The sequence below is a fragment of the Triturus cristatus genome, unplaced genomic scaffold (assembly GCF_964204655.1).
Source record: "Triturus cristatus unplaced genomic scaffold, aTriCri1.1 SCAFFOLD_205, whole genome shotgun sequence".
NCBI classification, from domain to species: Eukaryota; Metazoa; Chordata; class Amphibia; order Caudata; family Salamandridae; genus Triturus; species Triturus cristatus.
In genome coordinates this window covers 454,117-479,513 of record NW_028187869.1, presented here as the reverse complement: position 1 = coordinate 479,513, position 25,397 = coordinate 454,117, and the positions used below count along the sequence as shown (strand labels likewise).

General features: G+C 45.9%; 1 long non-coding RNA gene across 1 annotated transcript; it reads left to right on the top strand.

The window, feature by feature from the left end:
• Positions 1-13,609: 13,609 nt before the first annotated feature.
• LOC146770461 (uncharacterized) lies at positions 13,610-22,383 on the top strand. The gene is made up of 3 exons (XR_014975671.1): positions 13,610-13,778; positions 16,766-17,142; positions 17,865-22,383. It is a non-coding gene; the product is annotated as an uncharacterized LOC146770461 (long non-coding RNA).
• Positions 22,384-25,397: the final 3,014 nt, after the last annotated feature.

The following is a 25,397-nucleotide window of genomic DNA, read 5'->3' as shown; positions in this document are numbered from 1 at the left end:
ATTCTGCGTCATGGGGAATCTGATATAAAATTACTGATGGATGTGGTACAATTGGACAACATGACACAACAATTTTGTTTACTTTTCTCAAATCTTGTACTATTCTGAATTTCCCATTGGGCTTTTTCAGTCCCATTATGGGCGAATTACGTGGACTGCTCAATATTTCTCTCAAAATTCCTTGCTTAATCATCTTCTCTATTATAGGAGTTACTCCTTCAATTATTTCAGGTGTCAATTTATATTGAGGGACATTTGGATAGCTTATTCCTTCCTTTACTGTTATTTTTATTGGATCTACATTTCTCATTAGTCCTACATCTTCTCCAGTGAAATCCCAAACTTCTGCCTTCACAGATTGTCTCAATTCTCTAGGAAATTCATCAGGGTTGAATACAGCGTAGGTTTCAACAGCTTCATTTTCTCTATTGGCTATTGTCATTTTATACAATACATCATCATCTGGTGTTTCAAATGCTATTCCATCAGGAGTACAAAATATAGTGCAATTCATTTTGCACAATAGATCCCTTCCTAGTAAATTCACTGGACTGGTATCGCACACAACAAAGCGGTGCATTTCTGGGAATTTCCCTATACTAACTTTCACTGGTTCTGTAAGGTAAGTTTTAATCTGTCTGTTGGATACACCAACTACTTGGATTGTCTCATCCGAGAGAGGAAGATTCTTAACATCAGCTGATCTAACAGTTGATCGAGTAGCACCAGTATCAACTAGGAAAGTAATATTTTCATCATTAACCTTCCCATCCACAAATGGTCCTGTCTGATCTACTTCTAGAGTTGCGCCAAGTATGCACTCTTCTTCCTCCCTTCGGCACCGTCAGTAGCTTTCTTCTGTGTCATTCTCATTGCGTTGCAGCCAATACTGCGAAACAGCGCTCGCGCGTGGCAGCTTATTTACCTGTTCTTCATCGTAGAATCCAGATTCATTACTATACTTCTGTGTGTTTCTGCTCTGTGGAAATGGTGGTTTTGGCACCTGATTCTGTGGTGTAACAACCTGCTGCTGTTGCAGCAGTTGACCACTCACCTCACTCTGCACCTGTGGATTCAATGATTGATTTCCATTACTAGTACTTGGGGGAAATTTACATTCGGATTTCCAATGCCCTAACCTACCGCAATTATGGCATGGGAACTTCTTTTTAGCTTCTTCTATATTAAAATTTCCTTTCCCTTTTCCAGAACCGAATTTCTGTCTTGTTCCTGTATTATTTGCCTGTTCTACCAATTGAGCTTCCTGCCTTTCTGCCACTTTTACTTGTGCCCACATAGCCTTTTCTTTTAATTTTCGCTGTTTTGCTTCAATCTCATCGCTATAGTACATCATCTATTTTCTTATTTTGCCAATCAACTGTATGCTGTTTTATCATTTCACTAATTTCTGGACGTAAACCATATACAAATCTGTATACAAAATTACTTAAATCCTTTTCACTTAAATTCTCATCTCCGCTAAACTGTTTAAAAGCTAATATCAGCCTTTCATAATAAGCGTGTACTGACTCCTTACTTTCTTGATGTGTCCGGTCAATTTTTACCCAATCTGTCTCTTTAGGAGGTACCTTATTTTTCAAAAACGCCATAACCTGTTCATATTTCTTCATTACCTCGGGGTCTGGAGCCCCTGTTTTCGGATCTCTAGGGTATTCCTGAGTTGGCCAATTAATCATTAATTTGCACTCAGTCCATAAATCTGCTGGTACTATTATGTCGAATAGACTATTCAGGTCGATCCATAATACTTTAGACAATTTTACAAATCTGTCTACCTGCCTGTACCACTCGACAGGCTTTTCGCGCAGTCGAGGGAAATCATTTGTAAAAGACAAAATATCCTGTCTTGTCCATGGGACATGTACATATCCTCCTCCTGGAATCTCTCTCATTGGGTATTCCGTCACTACCTTTTCCTTTTCTCTTACAGGAAATGTTGCAATTGTCTTGTCTGAAGCCTCATCACGTTTCCGATACCACCTACTTTTCCATTTTTCCACATCTCCCCACTTTCTTAACAAGACAATTATATCCTTAAAATGACTTATTCGTCCTGTAGTATTCAAATTTTCAATATCTTTCTCAGTGAAATCAATTCGATAGGGTTTTTGCAAGGCTTTTACCTTTTCAATGTCTATTCCCATTTCATTGGCTACTTCTCCTAACCTCTCATGTAGGTTTTCCGCTCTCCATGTTACGCTTTTGCACAGAAATAACAATTCCTCATCTTGGTAAGTTTTTAATTTTTCTGTGGGAATAGTTCCTACTATTAATTCTTCTAATACCATTCGTAATTTGGCCACATCTATTGATTCAGATTCTTTGTCTTTCTTCTGTAAGCTTCTTAACCATTCACTTAATTTTTCCGCGGATGGTCCGACTGGGATTTCTATGCTACTCTGTTCCAGATTCCTCTGTGGTTCTAACAATGGTTCTTCTGCCGTTCTACCCTTTTCACGATAAATCTGACTTATGAATGGATTATTCAAGACATATGGCTCGATCATGCTCATTGTCTGTCTCCATGGATTCTCATTCTGGCTCGGTTTTGGCTGTTCAACCTGTGTATGGCTCCTATAAGGAACTGTCAAGCAATGTTCGCTATCTTTTTGTTTATCAAATATGGGCACTACTGGACCTATCGTTACCGGAACGGTCACCGCTTCCAAATTTTTAGTCAGCTATCTTATTTTCTCTGTTACCTCTAAGGTTGTTTTTGCTAATTCTGCTGAATTTTCACCATTTGTTCTACACTCTGGCGTTTTTCCTACTTCTCTAATAGGGTTACTCTTCTCTAAATCAGGTGACATTGGTTCTGTCTTTATAATTCGTAAGGTTTCTCTCATTTGGGCACTTGGTGTTAACATTTCTGGTTCTGGTCGATACGGTGGTGGATTTTTATAAAACATATCATCAAGAACATCATCCTCAGATTAATTCACTCCATACCCTTTTGGTTCTATATTATGTCTCTTCTCGGTACACTTTCGTCCTTCATTCTCTCCTGCAGTTCTTACGGGGAACAAACCTTCAGTCATGCTAGCATTCCGCCACCTTCTCATTCGATCATCATGTGTCTCATGTCCATATGATCTGCCAAACATGTACCTATATCCTCTACCACTTCTCTGTCTCTCTCGATCATGCATCTCATCTTCCCATTCTATCAATGCCTCAAATTGCGTCGGTCTAGGTCTTGGTTCTAAACTCATAAATTTTTCTCTCAAGTTTCTCAAAATTGCCAAATTAAATGAACCATGTTCGGGGAAAGCCAAGACTCCGTCGTCCTTCGTATACCTAACCCAGTTGTCTAACCAGATACAAGTATGATATCCATATTTCGCAACCATAAAGGATGCGGGGGTTTTCGGTGGAGGAAGTAACTGTCCTTTCCTTGTCGCAATCGGTTTGTCCCTTTTAAACCACCTTTTAATTTTTCCAAACCATGATTTTTTCTCCTTTTCTGGTGGTTCGTAATACATTTTCCTGTCTTCCGTGTATCGCTAGTCTCTTCTTACAACTGTACCCTTTTCTGTCCAATCACAGCGCGACTCACACTAACACACCAATCTGGAGCATCTACGTCACCTCACTGATTCTCCAATCTCAGCGCGACTCTCACTAATGCACCAGTCAGGAGCGTCTACGTCTCCCTGTACTTCTCCAATCCTCTGCGCGGCGTACACTAGTGAACCAATCAGGAGTGTCTATGCCTCCAGACCACTGGCCAATCCCAGTGCGGTCTTTCTGACGTCAGCAGCCGCTGCTCCTGCTCCTGCTTCTACTGACCCCTCCTTTACACAATTTTCTCGGTAAGTTTCTCAAACCTTTCAATTTTTACAAATCTGTTAGTAACTACATAAAAACACCACCATTGTCTGCTTCGCTAACCAAAGAACAGTAAAAAGACCTTTTTCACAAGAATTCCGTCTTTCCCAAGAGCAGCGGTTACCTCTGCCCTACTACGGAATCGTTACTTCCGTTGATAAAGTAGCACATCCCTCTACCTTACCCTTCTAGCAAGCATTAGCTAACCGCTTCTCTAGAATTAAGACACCTGGTTGGAGACCCAATGCTCCTGAGAAATAAAACCAGAGTTTCGCAATTAACCGGAATGCCTTTTCATTCACACGCTTTCACACAGGAAAAATGTAGTACATTCACGCAGAATTCTGTCTTTCCCGAGAACAGCGAACAGTCTGTCCTGCTACAGAATTATAACATTTGTTAACAAAGCAGCGCTTCCCTCTACTCTGTCCTTCTAACAAGCTCAGAGAACACCTGCTACCTGGAACCTCCTGATGCAAGAAATTCGTGTGCCAGATAGATTGCTGCCCATGTAAGGACTTGTATACTACACAGGCCAGCTTAAAAAACATTTTGGCTTTTATGGTGCTGGTTAAGAGTGATAGTGATTCAGGCAATGTAGTCAGTTATTCTGGAACCAGGTCAGTGGCGTAACGAAACTTGAGGGGGCCCCCCGGCAAGGTATGTGGAGGGGCCCCCTCGGGGCTCAATCAGGAGCTCCCGTGCCGGAGCATTGTGGTGAGGGGGCCCCCGGGAGCCCCCCACACCGCAGGCTATGCGGGGGCCCATGTTACACCCCTGAACCAGGTTGCTTTTAAGGGGGTCAAAGGGATTCTGAGAATGTCAGTCAACAGGGCTTGCCATGGTCGAGCCTAGGCGTTGCATCCAGGTGGGATAATGGCCCTAATTTAGTACTGGGTTTCTTTGACTAAATCATTGTATGTATGAAGACTCATTTTTTGAGGATATATACCAATAATTTAGTACTTTCAGCAATGTATGGTTTGCAGTCAAGTATATTTGTTGCAGAATGGCCGCTCTGTGAGTGAGCTCCGCCGGCCGGGGATTAATCCTCTTATTATCCTTGCACACGGAGTTGCTGCAGTGTTTAACTCCACTTTACAGCAGCGGAATACCTGTGGACCCGAGCGCTGCTCCTCCCGTTGATGCAGCGTGGAATCCAAAATCCTCCCTTCACTACAGACCAGAGATCTCACTATCACATTCAATCCATACATTCACTGGTGGGGCCCATAACACCTACATTCACACTTCACTGGTCTGTTTTCCTGGGAGATGATTATTCCAAAAGCTGACATGAAAGGAATATCTTTAACCTAGGGGAACGATAAAATTTACATAACTGTGTTTAACTTATCCTATACTAAAACCTTCTATATATCCCTTCCATGTGACGCGACGGATCTGTGCTAGTTGCGGGTTGAAGTGAACTTCTAATTCTTCCTTATCCCCTCATAATTGAACATTTCGCATGAATAAAAAACACAACTCATTTGAACGATTGATAATCAATTTTATCTAGATTAATACGACCTGGAAAGAAATATTATGCAAATCACAATTTACCATATTTTACCTATTCTGGCTCAAAGTCGTCCTCTAAGTCAATCAGGTTGTCTTGCAGCACGCTACAGTCCCAACGAAGGGATAGGGACCATAAGAGCATACCCGTCAATCTATGCCCATTTAATTAGTTCAGTTCATCAGGAGATTGGGCAGTAATTCAGTCCGTCAAAGATTCGGGGAAACAGCTGTCCTGCAGTGTCACCGTCCTCTCGTATCGTCAGGAAATCAAAGAAGGCGACCCCAACCTCACTATTCTACCATCTTTTATAATAAAATCACTTCCAAAAAGTATCAAATATTGGGTTTGAGCTTTCCTGATTGGATAATCAGAGATCATCTGACAGAGTTCACACGGATTATTGTCCCTTAGGTCATCACTCCCGCTTGTTCCGGTTTTAAGAGACATCTTATTGTTCTTCAGAAAAGCTGGCTTGCTTCCCAGAGCGACCTTGGTGGGTACAGTCTAGTTAGGGTCAAGATGAGGCCACTGTTGCTGGCGTAAGTGCAGGCGCACTTAACCCAATGCCTCGTGGAGCGTTGTCAGTCACGTCAGATACAGGAGTCGGCCATTTTATGGCAGGCCCAAATGGTCAACTTAAGCAAAAGAAACACAAAACATAATTAATACATAGAAATGACTAATAAAATGTTATTCCCTCGCTAATACCCATATGTGTGTGTATTTATCTAGCGAAAGCAACTCTCAAAGCGATTTATACTTTCTTAATAAAGCACAAATCACAAATACACCACAAAAGCAACATATATCATGCAATATTCTAATTATCTATTATTAGTGTCAGTACATAATTCAGTTTACATATTAATTAGGCCATGCATATGCAACTCCCACGTGTAATTAATTTATTAATAAGGTTGGTAAATATTCACTGCAAACCAATTAATAAAATGACTATTAGTCAATTATTCTGATTAATGTAAACATGCAGAATGGAGAGGGTATACAAAATGTTTCTGAATTACCCGCTCCAGCACCGTCATCATCAAACACTCCGTGGCTGAGATACGCGGCTGCGTGCAGGAAACCGGCCACTTGAGGAGCTCCGGACGTGGTGTGGGCGGGCGGCCCTGAAAATCAAGCCCGCGGCTGCTGGTGCGCTACAGGCCCGTGATTTGTGCTGGCGCAACCAACCCACTGCACATTACGGACCCCCGGACCATAGTACAGGTATCGCTTTGTGAGACGGAGGGCGCCGCTGCACCTGCTGCCACACGCACCCTGCTTGGTGTGGCGCGACCCGAAGGCAGTGTGAGGAGAAGTGGGACCGTATGCAGGATGGCCGCCATTTTGAGGCCGCGACGGATCTAGGCTGAGAGCGACTGGGGGAGCTGGCCGCTCCTGCTGGGGATCGCCCTCGCTGGCTTGCTGCCCCTCGGCTGCGGCTGTTACATGTATTGCCACACGCACCCTACTAGACGGGGGCAAAGCGGAGATAGGCGGCGATCTATGTATTGCAGCCGACATTTTGTGGCCGCATTGCATCTGGCCTGGGCGCGGACGCGGCTGAGAGAGCTGGCTGTTTTTGCCGGGATTGTCCCCTTCGGCGCTCTGTCCCTCAGTTGTGGCCCTTGGAGACCCTGTACGGGCCGTGCCCACCGTCCTGCGCTGTAGTGCCTGTCGCATCACATCTGCGGCCCCCTGCTCCCTGTGAAACGGATATTTCTGGCTAATCTGTTTGCAGTGGTGAAGGCCTTGAGGAAGATATTGGGGCTGTTTGCACTGGACTAAGTGGCTGCTTGGAGGTTTGTGAGCGCTGGGGACCTGCGTGGCCGTGGAGGTGTGGATTGTCTGGTAACGAGGGGAGCCTTGTCCGGCCAAGGCCGGGGCAGCTGGTGCGCCTGGGAGGAATCACAGGTTTGAGAGACGTTGAACCTGGGAGCTGAAATGCGACGTACTGGGCTGGGTCCCGACAGACCTCTCCAGACTTCCACACTTTCACATTGCATTCGCAAATATGGGCAAACAGGATGCTAAACAACCGAAACTTACCTTTGAGAATAAAAGAGCCATGCGCCATACAGAATCAGACCCGGACGCACACACGGAGAGTCAGCATGACACGCAGGCGGAGGATCATGGAGAAGACCTACGGACCCTCATGCTGGAAGTGCGATCGAGTCTGCGGAATATCAATACCAAGTTGGATGCCCTTACCGCGCAGCTGGACTCGATCAAGACCCAAGTGGCGACACACGAAACCTGCCTCGATGTCCTGGAAAACCGAAACACCGATTTCCATGATTTTTAAGTGGAAACTAAGGAACAATGGCTGAATATGGATAACATTTTGGGAATAATCCGAGCCAAGAATGAGGATTTAGAGGCAAGGTCACGTAGAAACACTCTACGAATTACTGGTATCCCAGAAATGACTGCCATATCCAAGATGGAGACTTTTATAGCAGACCTGCTTCATGAACTCTTCGACTCCCACTTATCACCTGTCTTTGTGGTGGAGAGGGCGCAAAGGTCGCTGGGACTGAAGCCTCCGGTGGGAGCAACACCTAGACCTATCTTGGCGAAACTCCTGAACTATCAAGATAGAGACCTTATACTACGGCTGACAAGAGAAAAGGGTCAAATTTCACATAAAGGCAACACCATATTGTTCTATCCCGACTTCACTCCGGCTGGACAGGTGGCATGTCGTGAATTCCTACCTGCAAAACTTATCCTATTGCAAGCACAAATCTCATACTCCTTGCTGTACCCTGCCAAGCTCAAGGTCTCCCATGATGGCATGGCCCACTTCTTCACAGTTGCCAAATCTGCTTTGAAATTTGCCAAGCATGTCGGTGGAAAAAGAAATAAAGATGCCCGGGAATCTGAGATATCCGCAGCCGACCGCCTCAGCGATAATGACTGAAATGGTTATTGTACTGTTCTAAAGCCTAGATGCTCAGATGTGTTATGATGCGGGCTTGGGTAATTCTGTGTGTTGAGCTGCTACTGAACTTGGGTTACACAGTTTGCTCAGAGTTTGATCTGTTGACATGGACTCGCAACACACTCCGCAGCACTCCTGATCACCCTGTATGAACAGGGTAGTTTGCCGGTTTCGCTGCACCCGGATATGTACCTATTGTTTCTTCGTTCATTTAGAGAGGGATATTCTACAACCTGATTGGGGGGTTGGAGTGGGTGGTGGGTGGAGGGTGGGGATTGGTTTTTTGTTCATTGCCAGTATGGTTGCATTTTGTTGGTTGGGCTGCACTGTTTGGATCAAGCAGATAAAGTGCTGTCAATTGCTCACGCTCTTTTCTTCAGTGTACACTGTATAACACCATACCAACGCATTGAATGTTCTCACATGGAACATTAGAGGTCTGAATGATAGTAGGAAGTCTAGACTCGTGCATGCCTACTTATCTCGACCCAATATAGATGTATGTATATTGCAGGAGACACACCTCAATGTAACACCATCCCGAGGCTCAGACATAGCAGGTGAGGATATGTATACTCCTCCATATACTCTAATTATTCCTGAGGAGTGGCCGTGTGGGTTAAGAGGGGCTTGGACTGGCGGGAGGGTGACATCCAAGGGGACCCCGAGGGCAGGTACCTCCTCATGCAGGGCACACTGGGCAGAGTTCCTGTTACAATTAAATGAAAGATACGTAGTCCAGAGATGTAGTTCAGGATCACAGCTTTCTTCTTCAGATAGGATCCAAGTTATGTCTCATGCTATGCTTCTTACAATGCCATGCCATGCCCCACCAGGAGCAGCCTCCTCGCTGCTCAGCACTTCCACACCAACTGATTCCTTCTTCCCACTCAAAAACTCTCAACATTCTGATGACATCACATAGACTGAGCAGCAAGGCAAGGCCGCAGCAACAGAGAGGATGCATTAATCACTTACTAGATTATAACACATCCCCCCCTCATCAAAATTGTAAAAATACAAGCATGCAAGATCAATGTACATACATGCAATACGACTAATTATAAATAAAATGTGCGGTGGTGGAAATACACACATACAAAAGTCAACAAGCTTCGAGAATAACACAAAGTTTCAAGACGTAACACTAAAGGGTAATTTTGCAACCCCTAACAACAGGATGATACAAATACTTCAACCAAAACAAGAGTAAATCCAGAGAAACTAAAATATATTCTCTTCTTCCCAAAAAAGGGTAAATCCAGAGAAGCTAAAAAGCATTCTCATCTTTCCAAAACAAGGGTAAATCCGGAGACGCTAAAAAGGAAATAGTCTTCTCTTGTGCGCACCCGTAACGCACAGTCCAACACCTCACACGAGGTAACAAGCAATTCAGAGGGTAAAACCAAACAAGCAAATCAGAGAAGCTACTCAAAAAGTAGACCTCTCATGTGCACACCTTTAACGCACAATCCAACACCTCACACGAGGTAACAACCAATTCAGAGGGTAAAACCAAACAGGCAAGTCAGAGAAGCTTCAAAAGTAGTCTTCTCATGTGCGCACCCGTAACACACAGTCCAACACCTCACACGAGGTAACAACCAATTCAGAGGGTAAAACCAAAACAGTGAAATCAGAGAAGCTTCAAAAGAAGGGGTCTTCTCATGTGCGCACCCGTAACGCACAGTCCAACACCTCACACGAGGTAACAACCAATTCAGAGGGTAAAACCAAAACAGTCAAATCAGAGAAGCTTCAAAAGAAGGGGTCTTCTCATGTACGCACCCGTAACGCGCAGTCCAACACCTCACACGAGGTAACAACCAATTCAGAGGGGCATACACTAACATGACCAGGAACACTATACTCTCTCCCTCTAATCATACAAATGCAAGACAAAACACTACACTCTCTCACCTCCTCTCAAACAAATTCAGGATAAGGTACCAGTAAATAATACAATCATCGCATTAAAAAAAAACACCTAAAATTGAACCTAAAAGAATGACACAATAAAAGCTTTTGAGCACATACAGCAACATTATGAAAAATACACTGTCCCAAGAAAACAATAAGCTAAAATAAAGAAGGTAGTCACCGTGGTCTGTAAAGCAAGCATGCTAGGCTTCAAGAACATGTAGATAAAAGTAAATCGCAATGAAACAGTACCTTGCTGGAAGATTATAAAAAACAACAATTTCCTTTCCATTTGCTTGGAACACCAAACCGAAGTGAAGCAGAACAGGTGTGCCTGTCACCAAAGAGTGTAGGCACAAGAGATGATAAAGTTGCGAAGACGATCCAATCACAGGTTGACGAAAAATGAACTCCTTGAAAAGCAGGCAGAGCAGCAAGTGAAGTTAATATTGAAGATGTCAAACAAAGTTCAGTAGAATTACCACTCATGGCCACATGATGGCAGTGAAGTAACAGAGTGTCTCTATACTGAAGAAAGAACACTCTATGATAATGACGAATTTGAATCATGAGAACGAGAGGAGCCACGAGGGCAGCAAGTAAGGAAACAGTATGCCTGGCGCTGTAGGGAAACGTTGTGTGAGCATTGGTGGCAGTTTGAAGGCAGAGGGCAGTAGGCATCCAGAGTGAACAGCATAGAACGTCTGAGGGGAACCACGATGACACCAGGGAAACAGGCTTGTGAAAGTAAGAGCGCGCTACTAGTGACACGCGCACCGATTTTAAACGACAATGTTGCAGTTAAACTGCCAACCGAGTGCCAATGTTAAATGTAAAATATTCACAAATATTAACTTACTTCGGCAAATGTCACAAAAGACGCAGTGAACTGAATCCAAACAGAGTGATGGGAAGATACAGTCCAAGTAGTAACACCGCAAAGCACTGCAAATTGACCCAGGATGCGGCTGTATAAAACAAGCAGTGGTTGTAGATCCACTTAAGCTGAAGTGAACACAACAGAGTCCAGAACACCCGGTTAGAGTCACAGCAAGCAAAATCCCAGGGTTAGGAACAAAGAAAATGCAGCACAGCATGGTAGACAGCAGAACAGAAAAAACGCTTTTCCAAAGTAACTGCACAGGCAACAAGGCAAAGACAGTTCATCCAAAGCAGGAGGGCAGACTTCCACCAAGACAGGCAGGCAGTGGACAGCAGACAGGCAGGTAGGAACTGGCACCTTAGATCACTGGTAAAACGTTCCTAAAATCCAACAGGTAGCAGGAACCAACCCAAATCCAAATGTAGAGTACTCACTAGTACATGCAAATAATGTCCAGGTTATAGATAATGTTCTCTGTCAACATGTTACAGGACAGGAACAGTTCAGGAAAGACAGGCAGGCTTCAAGACAATGAAGTAAAGTCTAAGACAAACTGGCACTTACTGGTTGGGGCGACCGATGAAATGGTCACTGGTGAGGCATTAGGGGTGCCAGGTTTGTTCAAATCCACAGGTTGTAGTTTCTTCAGTTTTAAAAGTCCAATCTCCATTGAAGTGGCACGTAGGTTCTTTAAAATCGTCGCCAGTGTTACAATTAAATGAAAGATACGTAGTCCAGAGATGTAGTTCAGGATCACAGCTTTCTTCTTCAGATAGGATCCAAGTTATGTCTCATGCTATGCTTCTTACAATGCCATGCAATGCCCCACCAGGAGCAGCCTCCTCGCTGCTCAGCCTTTCCACACCAACTGATTCCTTCTTCCCACTCAAACACTCTCAACATTCTGATGACATCAAATAGACTGAGCAGCAAGGCAAGGCCGCAGCAACAGAGAGGATGCATTAATCACTTACTAGATTATAACACATCCCCCCCTCATCAAAATTGTAAAAATACAAGCATGCAAGATCAATGTACATACATGCAATACGACTAATTATAAATAAAATGTGCGGTGGTGGAAATACACACATACAAAAGTCAACAAGCTTCGAGAATAACACAAAGTTTCAAGACGTAACACTAAAGGGTAATTTTGCAACCCCTAACAACAGGATGATACAAATACTTCAACCAATACAAGAGTAAATCCAGAGAAACTAAAATATATTCTCTTCTTCCCAAACAAGGGTAAATCCAGAGAAGCTAAAAAGCATTCTCATCTTTCCAAAACAAGGGTAAATCCGGAGACGCTAAAAAGGAAATAGTCTTCTCTTGTGCGCACCCGTAACGCACAGTCCAACACCTCACACGAGGCAACAAGCAATTCAGAGGGTAAAACCAAACAAGCAAATCAGAGAAGCTACTCAAAAAGTAGACCTCTCATGTGCACACCTTTAACGCACAATCCAACACCTCACACGAGGTAACAACCAATTCAGAGGGTAAAACCGAACAGGCAAGTCAGAGAAGCTTCAAAAGTAGTCTTCTCATGTGCGCACCCGTAACACACAGTCCAACACCTCACACGAGGTAACAACCAATTCAGAGGGTAAAACCAAAACAGTGAAATCAGAGAAGCTTCAAAAGAAGGGGTCTTCTCATGTGCGCACCCGTAACGCACAGTCCAACACCTCACACGAGGTAACAACCAATTCAGAGGGTAAAACCAAAACAGTCAAATCAGAGAAGCTTCAAAAGAAGGGGTCTTCTCATGTACGCACCCGTAACGCGCAGTCCAACACCTCACACGAGGTAACAACCAATTCAGAGGGGCATACACTAACATGACCAGGAACACTATACTCTCTCCCTCTAATCATACAAATGCAAGACAAAACACTACACTCTCTCACCTCCTCTCAAACAAATTCAGGATAAGGTACCAGTAAATAATACAATCATCGCATTAAAAAAAAACACCTAAAAGAATGACACAATAAAAGCTTTTGAGCACATACAGCAACATTATGAAAAATACACTGTCCCAAGAAAACAATAAGCTAAAATAAAGAAGGTAGTCACCGTGGTCTGTAAAGCAAGCATGCTAGGCTTCAAGAACATGTAGATAAAAGTAAATCGCAATGAAACAGTACCTTGCTGGAAGATTATAAAAAACAACAATTTCCTTTCCATTTGCTTGGAACACCAAACCGAAGTGAAGCAGAACAGGTGTGCCTGTCACCGAAGAGTGTAGGCACAAGAGATGATAAAGTTGCGAAGACGATCCAATCACAGGTTGACGAAAAATGAACTCCTTGAAAAGCAGGCAGAGCAGCAAGTGAAGTTAATATTGAAGATGTCAAACAAAGTTCAGTAGAATTACCACTCATGGCCACATGATGGCAGTGAAGTAACAGAGTGTCTCTATACTGAAGAAAGAACACTCTATGATAATGACGAATTTGAATCATGAGAACGAGAGGAGCCACGAGGGCAGCAAGTAAGGAAACAGTATGCCTGGCGCTGTAGGGAAACGTTGTGTGAGCATTGGTGGCAGTTTGAAGGCAGAGGGCAGTAGGCATCCAGAGTGAACAGCATAGAACGTCTGAGGGGAACCACGATGACACCAGGGAAACAGGCTTGTGAAAGTAAGAGCGCGCTACTAGTGACACGCGCACCGATTTTAAACGACAATGTTGCAGTTAAACTGCCAACCGAGTGCCAATGTTAAATGTAAAATATTCACAAATATTAACTTACTTCGGCAAATGTCACAAAAGACGCAGTGAACTGAATCCAAACAGAGTGATGGGAAGATACAGTCCAAGTAGTAACACCGCAAAGCACTGCAAATTGACCCAGGATGCGGCTGTATAAAACAAGCAGTGGTTGTAGATCCAGTTAAGCTGAAGTGGACACAACAGAGTCCAGAACACCCGGTTAGAGTCACAGCAAGCAAAGTCCCAGGGTTAGGAACAAAGAAAATGCAGCACAGCATGGTAGACAGCAGAACAGAAAAAACGCTTTTCCAAAGTAACTGCACAGGCAACAAGGCAAAGACAGTTCATCCAAAGCAGGAGGGCAGACTTCCACCAAGACAGGCAGGCAGTGGACAGCAGACAGGCAGGTAGGAACTGGCACCTTAGATCACTGGTAAAACGTTCCTAAAATCCAACAGGTAGCAGGAACCAACCCAAATCCAAATGTAGAGTACTCACTAGTACATGCAAATAATGTCCAGGTTATAGATAATGTTCTCTGTCAACATGTTACAGGACAGGAACAGTTCAGCAAAGACAGGCAGGCTTCAAGACAATGAAGTAAAGTCTAAGACAAACTGGCACTTACTGGTTGGGGCGACCGATGAAATGGTCACTGGTGAGGCATTAGGGGTGCCAGGTTTGTTCAAATCCACAGGTTGTAGTTTCTTCAGTTTTAAAAGTCCAATCTCCATTGAAGTGGCACGTAGGTTCTTTAAAATCGTCGCCAGTGTTACAATTAAATGAAAGATACGTAGTCCAGAGATGTAGTTCAGGATCACAGCTTTCTTCTTCAGATAGGATCCAAGTTATGTCTCATGCTATGCTTCTTACAATGCCATGCAATGCCCCACCAGGAGCAGCCTCCTCGCTGCTCAGCCCTTCCACACCAACTGATTCCTTCTTCCCACTCAAACACTCTCAACATTTTGATGACATCACATAGACTGAGCAGCAAGGCAAGGGCAGCAACAGAGAGGATGCATTAATCACTTACTAGATTATAACAGTTCCCCTAGTCATTGTAGCGGTAGATGGCCCCAACGTAGATTCCCCCAACTTCTTTCAGGCTCATTGGACCAGGGTTAGAGCAACTGGTTGTAGTACAATTCTATGGGGGGCGATTTTAATGTTATTTTAGATGATGCAATGGTTGGAGGAGAGCGGCCAGACCCTTGCATCCTGCTGCTGGCGCTGCCTTGAATGCTATAATCTCTTACAGGGACCTAGTCAACATATGGCGTCGGAGACACCCCTTGGTCAGGGAGGGTACCTGTATCTCCAACCATCATAGCGCTTGGTCCCGATAGGTCTCACGGGATGTAGCCACATGGACCTCTGATGTCTTGCACTTACCGCGTTCCCTATCGGACCACGCACCTTGTCTGTTGAAATTGGCGCTCCCAAACTCACTTCCCAGAGCATTCTCCTGGCGTCCCCCACCACACGCCCTATTAGATGAGGCTTTTAAGGAGGAAATCCGGACGGATCTTACCGATTATTTCACTCTCAATGTCGGTTCCGTGGATACTGAGGCCTCTCTCTGGGAGGCGTTCAAGGTGGTTATTAGGGGACAGTGCATAGCCCTCCAGGCGGGAGTCTTGAAGGCCATTAGGGGCACACTTATCTCCCTGGAGGCTCAAATCAAAGAGCTTGAGGAGCAATTTTACTCCACGAATGAACCTGCCACTATGGCCCTCCTGAAATCTAAGGGCCATATGTAGGAAGCACTTTTGCGATCGCAAACACTGCGATTCGCAAAAATCAGGGTGTTTGCGATCGCAAAACAGACCGTCCCTATGTAGGAAAGGTTTCCGCTGCTCAAAAGTGAGAATCGCTAATTTAGCGATTCGCATTTTTGTGTAACGCAGAATCTGCGAATTATTTAGCGTAATCGCAGTCTGTGTAACATCAACTGCGAAAATCGCTATTACCGATCTCGCACATTGCAAATGCGCAAAAATATATGTTGGAAAAAATCGCAATTAGCGAATCCACGAAATTCGCAAATTTGCACTTCTCAATTACCACCAACTCTGAGCAGGTGGTAACCATGAGCAACCTATTTAAACAGGCCCACAATGCCACTGGGACTTCCCACCATGGCTGTCCTGTACGTGATAGCCAGGAGGCTGCGAATCAGGGATGCCACACAGAGAAGGAGACGCCAGGAAAGGATCTACAGAGCACGCATCACCCTCTTCTAACTGACCGAGGAGGAGATCCATGTGAACTACAGGCTGCACCCAGGCAGCATCCTGGATTTAATAGCTGAGCTGACACCCATACTTGAACACCCCACACGCAGGGCACACTCCATTCCCACCCATGTGCAGGTCCTGTGCTCACTGCACCTCCTGGCATCAGGGAGTTTTCAGGGGGTCATTGCCACAGCAGGAGGTGTCTCTCAAAGTGCACTGTCGCGCTTCCTCCACGCTTTCCTGGATGCCATGGTACAGAGGCTGCATCACCACATACAATTTCCAAGCACACGACAGGCACTAGATCAGACCAAGCAGGAATTCTACCAAATTGCCCAATTCCCCCATGTCATTGGCTGCGTAGATGGGACCCATGTCGCAATCTCACCCCCATCACAGAATGAGTATGTGTTTAGGAACAGAAAGTCATATCATTCCCTGAACATCCAGGTAGTGTGCAATGCCCAACATATAATCACTGATATTGTGGCCAAATACCCAGGAAGCACACACGACTCATTCATGTTTCGCCACTGTGCATTACATCGCAGACTCACAAATGGCGAACTTGGAGAGGGCTACCTGCTAGGTAAATGCATGCCATACAGACACAGAACCAGTAGAGTTATGCAGTGGCAGGACAGTATTGAACATGAATCTGCTTATACCCTGCAGGTGACAGTGCGTATGCTGTACGAGACTACATCCTCACACCATACCTGAATCCAGCAACTGCAGGTGAGAGGAGGTACAACAGCGCACACAGAGCTACACGCTGTGCCACTGAGAGGACCTTCGGAATCATAAAGAGCCGTTTCCGATGCCTCCATAAGAGTGGAGGTGCGCTACAGTACAGCCCTGAGACATGTTGCAAAATTGTGGTTGCCTGTGCAATGCTACACATCGCTACCAAAAAAGGCACCCCAGTGGATCTGACAGACTCTGAATCATCAGATGAGGAGGGACCAGCTCCACATCGCAGGCCAGCAGGTGGGGCCGGTGCGGCTGCCGGGCGCATGAGACGAGATGAGATCCCACAGAACTACTTCTAAGTGAGTAATGAGGACACAATGCCACTGAATGGTGTTTGACAGTGATGTTTATTTCCTTAGTTGCAGGAATACATCTATCTTACAGCGGGACTTTATAGTTCATGCTTGCACATGTTTGTGTCACAGTGCAATAACTGCCGTCAGCCACTGAGTCATCATGGAATGTGTTGCGTCACACATGGCCATTAGTCCCTGGTGTCCCTTCACCTCCTACGTGCATGCCCTGTTGCCCCTCGCTGTGTCTGCGCAGTGCCCTCCCTGGAGTCATCATCCACTCTCCCCTGGCGTGCACTCCGGCGTCTGTCCTGTGGAATTGGGGGAGTGATGCTGCTCCTGCTGGACTGTTCGTCTGTGTCCATTGCACTAAGTGTGCCTATGCCACCTGTGGCAGCTGCGCGCATCTGGTCCACCGCATGTGTTACCTGCACCAGGACACTGCCCACGTCCTGGCAGCGGTGGGCCATCTCACGCTGCATACTGACACATCTTCTGACCAGCAGGGATGTGGCGGTTGACTGGCGGTTGACTGCTCTAGTGTTCAAGTCCAGCCTTGTGTGAAGGCGATGTCTCTACCTGCGCCGGGCTGCCCTGTCCCTCATGATCTCCCTGCACAGTCCCTCCAAAGCACCAGTCATGGACATTACACCAGCCCGCAACTCGGTCATGTTGTGATTGTGTGCAGCCAGTTGCCGCTGTATTGACCGTATCCCCTTCACTTGCAGGCGCTGTTGTTTAAGCATGCTGCCCTCAAGGCCCGAGAACACCGTGTCCTCTACGGTAGGAGCAGTGCTGGTGGACGGGCGTGCCCTGCGTCTCAACCCTCTCCCTTCTCTGGAGTGTTCAGGGGACTGTGTTGGCTGCTGTCCTGCACGCTGCCTGTGCACTGGCTGTTGCTCTGCTGCTGTGTCTGGTGCCTGTGCCTCCAACAGTGGCAGTGGTGACACAATGTTGCGCCGCCTGCATGGTGCAGAGTCTGATGTTCTGGCTTTGCCCTGCTCCTCCTGCCCTGCCTCGTCCTCCATTTCTGCAGTTTCCTCACATTCAGGCATGATTTCCTGTGTTGGTGGTGGTGCTGTGAATTGAATGGCACACATTAGTTCTGTGTCCTGTCTCGCATTTGTAATGCATTATAGTTTACACAATAAAATTCACATGGGTACTATCTGTCTGTTTCCCTATTTGCATGATGGAGTCCTCCCTATTCCACCTGGCTGTGTCTCACTGGCCCAGTTATCAGTGCATGTGACTACATCTCCTATAATGCATTTCTGGGTGTGCTGGTGGACATATACTTGCACTTGCACTCAGGTTGCCTTTTGGGGTGTGTGAGAGGGTGGGGATGTATCAAGGGGGCTTTGCCATGCATCTTACCTTGTCTGGTGTCTGTGTTTTCGGAGCTGTCCAGGTCAGCCACGCCACTCACACTCTCAGGCTAAAGTGTGCCCTCCACCAGCTCCTCCAGGGGCGTTGGTTCTGTTGCTGTGGACGGCCCAGCACCGGTCTTTTTGGGCTCGGCCAGTCTTGTAGCCACCCTCTCCTTTGACCTTTGCCGCATATCGTACCACCTTTTTCTGAGGTCTTCGACTGTGTGGTGTGTGACGCCAATGGAATTAACTTTTTCCTGGATATTACTCAATATTTTTCGTTTTCTTGCCTCTGGCACACGTAGGGAACTTTTGCCAAACAGGAGATCATGGCTGCTGACAATTTCCGGGGTGAGGACCTCCAGCTCCCTTTCGCTGAATTTCTGTTTCCTTTTTCTTGGTGGTTCTTCCTGCTGCTTCTCTGGCCCCTGGGACTCCATTTGACTTGCTTTCAGTAGCTGAGCACAACTGTTCTCCTCTCCACACAGGCTCTCACACAGATACTGGCTCTAACACAGCTGCCTGCAATCAGGTGCAGCATGGGCAGTGACACTTCCTGGGTGTGATGTCATCATTCTGCACCTGAATTGCAGATTCCCAGATTTGCGATTCCTTAATTGCGTTCTTGCAATTAAGGAATCGCAATTTGGGTAATCGCTAAATAAATCTGCGAATTTTTGGGAATCGCTAAATATTTGCGAAAAAATACCTACATCGGAATTTGCGATTCTGAAAATGCGATTCGCGGAAAATCGCAATTTCAGATTCGCAAATTCTTTTCTACCTACATATGGCCCTAAATGATTAGATTACGCCGAGGAGGCACAACGTGAAGTTAAATTCTTAGGGAAGTATGCGTAGGCACGAAGGTACAGAGAGGGCGATAGACCAGGACTGACGTTGGCCGGTCTGATCCATCCTCCTAGATCCACTGCGTACATCCACAAATTGTTCACCGTACAGGGTACTGCTGTCAGGGGTCAGACAGATATTTTGGATGCATTCTCCATGTTTTATTCTCAGCTTTACACTGCCACACAGGAGACGTGTCCCTAGGGAATGCAACCCTTTCTCAATTCGTTGGAACTAGTCTGGTTCCATCAAAATCAAAGAGATTATATGGCCTTACCGTTTACCAGGGAAGACGTCGCCCAGGTCATAAAAATTTTACCACTTGACAAAGCTCCTGGGCCTGACGGCTTGACCACCTCCTTCTATAAAACATACGTGGAGGAGCTGGCGCCTCGACTGCTGGCATTGTATGAGGAGGCCCAAACCGATGGTGTATTACCCCCGTCCATGAGGGAAGCGATAATTATTACCCTATTGAAACCTGGAAAGACAGAAACGGAGCTGGACTCCTATTGGCCGTTATTAATGATAAATGTGGATGTTAAAATCCTTGCTATGTTACTTGCCAATAGGTTGCAGCCCTTACTTCCCATCATTGCTCGCCCTGACCAGTCGGGATTTATTCCTGGACGGTTGACCTCTCACAACATGCGGACTTTCTTCTCGGTGCTGCACTACCTACACCCTGATGTGCGAGCCGCAGTAGTTTTTTTAGACGCCACCAACGCGTTCGATACGCTCGAGTGGCCATATATATTTGCTATATTAGGCCGCATGGGGTTGAGCCCGCTCTTAATAAATCGTATCCGGCTGCTCTGCACTCTGCCCACCGCCCGGATTAGGGTGAATGGCTTGCTCTCAGACCCTTTCCCCATCACGAGAGGCACCAGGCAGGGGTGCCCCTTTTCTCCATTGCTTTTTGCGATCGCGATCGAACCCAAGGCTGCGTGCATCAGGCAACATCATACGGCTCGGGGTATAGGGTTGAGCACCAGGAGCCTCCTCATTTCGCTTTATGCAGACGATGTCACCCTTTACATTATAGATCCTGAGGTGAACTTGTACCCCATTTTAAGGGAATTTATCCGCTTTGGGGGCCTGGCCGGAATCTGTATTAACTGGGCAAAGTCTGTGATATTTCCACTTACAGATGGCACACCTCAGATGACCTCTGAATTCCCTTTGAAGTGGGAGGCCGATGCGGTCAAATACTTGGGCATATGGCTCAGTCGTACCTCGCAGGAGGTATGGAATCTCAATTATGGGCACGTCGTCACATGGTTGGAAGAGAAGGTTAAAATATGGTCTAGGCTTCCGTTATCCTTGGCAGGGAAGATTGCGATAGCTAAGATGGTCATCCTACCGAAATGTTTGTATTTATTTGTTAAAATTTGATCTCTCTCATGCAGCATTTTTTCCAGACCTTGAGGTCACAGCTGGTCTCCCTGGTGTGGGCGGGCAGACAGGTCAGAGTCTTCTGGGATTTATTGACACTCCCATTGAAGCAGGAGAGGTTGGGTGCCCCGGATATGCAACTCTATGTCCTTTGTGCTAAGGCCCAATTCCTGCACTACTGGGTGCACCCAACACCCTTCCAACACCAAGTAGCAGTTGAGATCGACGCAGTGGCGCCTGTTCCCCTAAGGGTGGCACTCTAGCAGTCATCACAGCACCCTCGTGGCGACATCGATACCTCCAAGACACTACGTTGGGCATGGGACGAGCAGCGCAAGAGAGCGAATATTCTGATATTGTACGCCCCAGCCATCTCACTGGCACAAAACCCCATGCTGCCTTGCATTCAGGATGGTATTGGCAAGACAATGGCGCAAAAGATGGACCTTCACACTTTTGCAGACCTGTAGCCGGGAAACACTTTCAGAACCCCACCGGTAGCAGCTGAGGGTCAGGTGGTACCATTTGCCGAGCTGTTCTTATATCATAGGCTGCGTGCAGCCTGCCGGGCACTTTGCGAGGGTTTCCCAATGGCACCACCATCCTTGCCTACATTGGAGAACCTATTGCGCTCCCCATCTCCCCGTAAACTTATTACACGTCTATACACACACATGCAAAACACCGCCCCGCTGGTGAAAACTCGAGCCCACCAACGGTGGAACGCCGAGCTCCCTACTCCGTTAACTGAAGCTCAATGGAACTTCTGCTGTGGCCAACTTACTGAACTCTCCCCTAACTACAGACTTCGCTTGATTCATTTAAAATATTTACATAGATTTTATAGGACACCTGTTGGTTTGTATCGTATGGGGCTTAGGGTCGATGAAAGTTGTTGGCGATGTGGGTTTACTCCAGCCTCTTTTCTTCACATGGCGTGGGATTGCCTAAAACTTTCCTCTTTTTGGTCCACAATTTTTACATCAGTGAATCAAATTATCGGGGCGTCACTTGCCCCATCCCCCATGTTAGGCTTACTGAGCTATGTAAAAGACACTCCAAATAAGATGCGCAAATTCCATGCACTTCTGTAATTTGCTAACCGTCAGGTTGCAGTACATTAGGGAAAGAAGAGGGTGCCTTCAGTTAAAGGGTGGATCAGAGAAGTCAAATATGGTCATATACAGCTGAACCTTTTTTGGGAACTCATGCCCCCTACTTCAAGACCGTGTGATATCTGGGAACCGTTTATAGGTTGGGCTCAGGATTCAATGACTGCGGAAGCACAGAAGAGTGAAACTCCGATGGGTAATTTGTTGTGATGTGGCAATGGTTTTATTCTTTTTTGCTCTTCTGTGTCTGTCGACTCCTAGGACCGGCATGTATGGTCAGATATGACAAACAAGTTTTAGACCCTACATATGATTTTCTGTAATGCTTATTCTTAATGGAAATAAGAAAATGGTTGTGCATAGATATGCTCCTTCTCCGGCGTGGGTGTATAGATCGCGGATTGATGATACACTGCTTTGTAATATAAGAACTGTGTTAATTCCAACTCCTGACATATATTGCTAACATGCTGGCCTGTTGGGTTGTATGTTTTGAGTTTTTCAAAATGTCAATAAACACAATTAAAAAAAAAAAAAAAGTATATTTGTTGCTTCTAGCCAGACTTATCCTGGCGTGGTGCTGTGAGAAGGGGATGTCAAAAGGAACTCCATTTCCCACGGGTTGTGTTTGAGATGTTGAAATAACATACATTAATGAGGAACCACCACGGTCTTCATAAGATTAGCTAACAACTAGCTTCACAACTAGCTAATTACCACCCTATTTCCTTGCTGCCTTTTGTGGGTAATGTTGTAATCTCCACTTGGTATATTCCTTTCCCCCCCCCTCCTTCTCCTCCTTTGGTTCCTCCCTCTCCCTGTCACCAACATTCATACCACATTTAATGCAAGTTCCCCTTCAAAATGAGTTAGACAGATTGCTGTCTTTGGGGGTGATTGAACCCATAGAGTGTTCTCAATGGTTGGCCCCCATTGTTCTTACCACTAAGGCTACCAGTAAGGACATCAGGCTGTGTGTAGACCTCAGGGACCTTAACCAGAACATATGGGTAGACAGACACCCTCTCCCACGCATTCATGAGGTGCTTACCCTCATTAATGGTGCGAGTTGTTTTAGCGTTCTTGACTTATCCTCTGCCTATCACCAGGTGGAGCTTCATCCCAACTCACGGCATCTCACCTCCTTTGTGACACCCCTGGGAGCATTCCAATTCCGTAGGATGCCCTTCGGGTTGGCTTCTGCGGCGGCTGCCTTCCAGAGGATCATGCAGCATGTCTTGAAAGATCTTCCCAGAACTCTCTGTTTTCAAGACGACATACTAATCTATGGGAAGGACTTAGCCGAGCATAATGCCACCCTCAGGATGGTCTTGACCAACTTGGAAAAATCAGGGCTCACCCTTAAAAAAGAGAAGTGTCGCATTGGAGTGGGATCGGTTGAGTACCTAGGGCACACCATATCCCAAGATGGTATCAAACCTAAAATAGACCTGGTTGAGGCAATTTGGGACACCGTGGCCCCCAAAAGTGTTCAAGACCTTAAATCATTTTTGGGCCTGTCTGAATATTATTCAAAATTTGTGAAGAACTATTCCTCAATAGTAGAACCCTTACGTAATTTACTCAAATCCAGGACTTCGTTTGTGTGGTCCGATGCCTGTCAGAAGGCCTTTGATCTGGTCAAAGAAAGCATAATTTCCGCTCCATCGCTGGGTAGGTTTGACCCCAACAAAACGACAATCCTTTACACTGATGCAAGCAATAAAGGGTTGGGGGCCAGCCTCACCCAGATGGGGGAGGGTAAGGAGCACATCGTGGCCTTTGCATCTCGTGCTCTTAAGGGTGCTGAAATCAACTACTCTGTGGTGGAGAAGGAAGCACTCGCTTGTTTCTGGGCTATTAAACACTTCCGCTTCTTTTTGTGGGGTATTCCTTTTATTGTGAAGACGGACCACAAACCACTGATGTTTGCTTTCACCACCAAAGGAGCAAACAAAACCACCCCCAGAATTGCTAGATGGATTTTGGGACTGGAAGGCTACAATTTTTGTGTGAAATACATGCCAGGTTACCAGAACACGGTTGCTGACTTTCTATCACGGTCTCCATCAGAGGGAGAGAGTGCTACGGTTAGTTGTGAATGTGATGATGTGGTACTGCAACTGACCTGCTTAAAAAAGGAAGAATGGAATGACAGTATGCAAACTGATAATGAAATGTGTTCGCTCAAAGAGTTCATCAGGAATGGTTGGCCTGAAAACAAAAGTGACATTCCTACCAACTTAGGTAAATTCTGGGATGTCAGAGTAGAACTCAATATACAAGGAGATGTGGTTTGCAGAGGGGAGAAAGTTATTCCACCAGAGAACCTTAGAGAGAAGATTGTGGGACTAGCACACGTAGGACACTTAGGGCGTAGTCTAACCAAGAATAAAATCAGACTGGAATATTGGTGGCCAGGTATGGATACCATGACGGAACAAGTGGTGAGAAATTGTGTGGACTGTAGCCGAAGTGACAAAACTCACCAGACCCGCAAGCCTCCTCTCTCTCCCGTTGAAGTGCCTGTTCGACCATGGTCAAAGTTAGCCTTGGACATCATTGGTCCCCTCAACTTAAAAACATTGAAGGAACGCTTCATCCTGGTGCTGGTGGACGATCACTCAAGGTGGTTGGTCTACAAATGCGTCCATCAGATCGACACAAGAGTCCTCATACAATTCTTAGAAAGTGTGTTCTTTGAGGAGGGGTTACCTGATACCCTTATAACAGACAATGGAGTACAGTTCACTTCGGACAATATGAGAGAGTTCTTGTATCACCGGGGCATCACTCACCTCAAATCTGCATTGTACTGTCCCCGTGCTAATGGTTTAGTAGAAAGGATCAACCGGTTGTTCAAAGAGTGTTTGCAGAGGGCAGAAGTAATGGGGACACCAGCTAATTCAGCGTTAGTGGAGACTGTATGGGCCTATCGCACTTCTCCAAACAGTGTTACTGGGGTTTCCCCTTTCACCTGTCTCAAAGGAAGGATCCCGAAGACGAAACTTACCCCACCTGTAGGGTCAAGAAAGGTCACCGGTGTAGTAAACAGAGATGAGATCTCAAGAAAAGTGGAAGAACACCAAGCTAAATACAAAGTCAGATATGACCAGACCAAACATGTAAAAAAACAAATGTTCAAAGAGGGGGATTGGGTCCGTGTGGATTTACCCAAAGCACGCAGGAAAGAAGCGTCAAGATTTTCAGATCCGTGCAAAATATCTAGTGTCGGAAAGAATGTAGTCCATCTTGACAATGGCCAAACATGGAGCATGGACAGAATCATTCCTAATGGACAAAGGGGTGGCGTTGACAACGATAGCAATCCAGAGACAGCGTCTCCAACTCTCAGTCCCAGAAGGTCTCTGAGAACAAGGAGCTCACCTATCTAGACCAGAGACTACTGTGTTAAATGAGTGTTAATTTATAATGTCCCTTGGGGTTTCTTCCCAAGCCTTGCTGTTCTACTGCTTACATTGTTACTGCAGTGACCTGTCGCTGCCTGTTGTTACGGCCTCCTCCCCTGCCT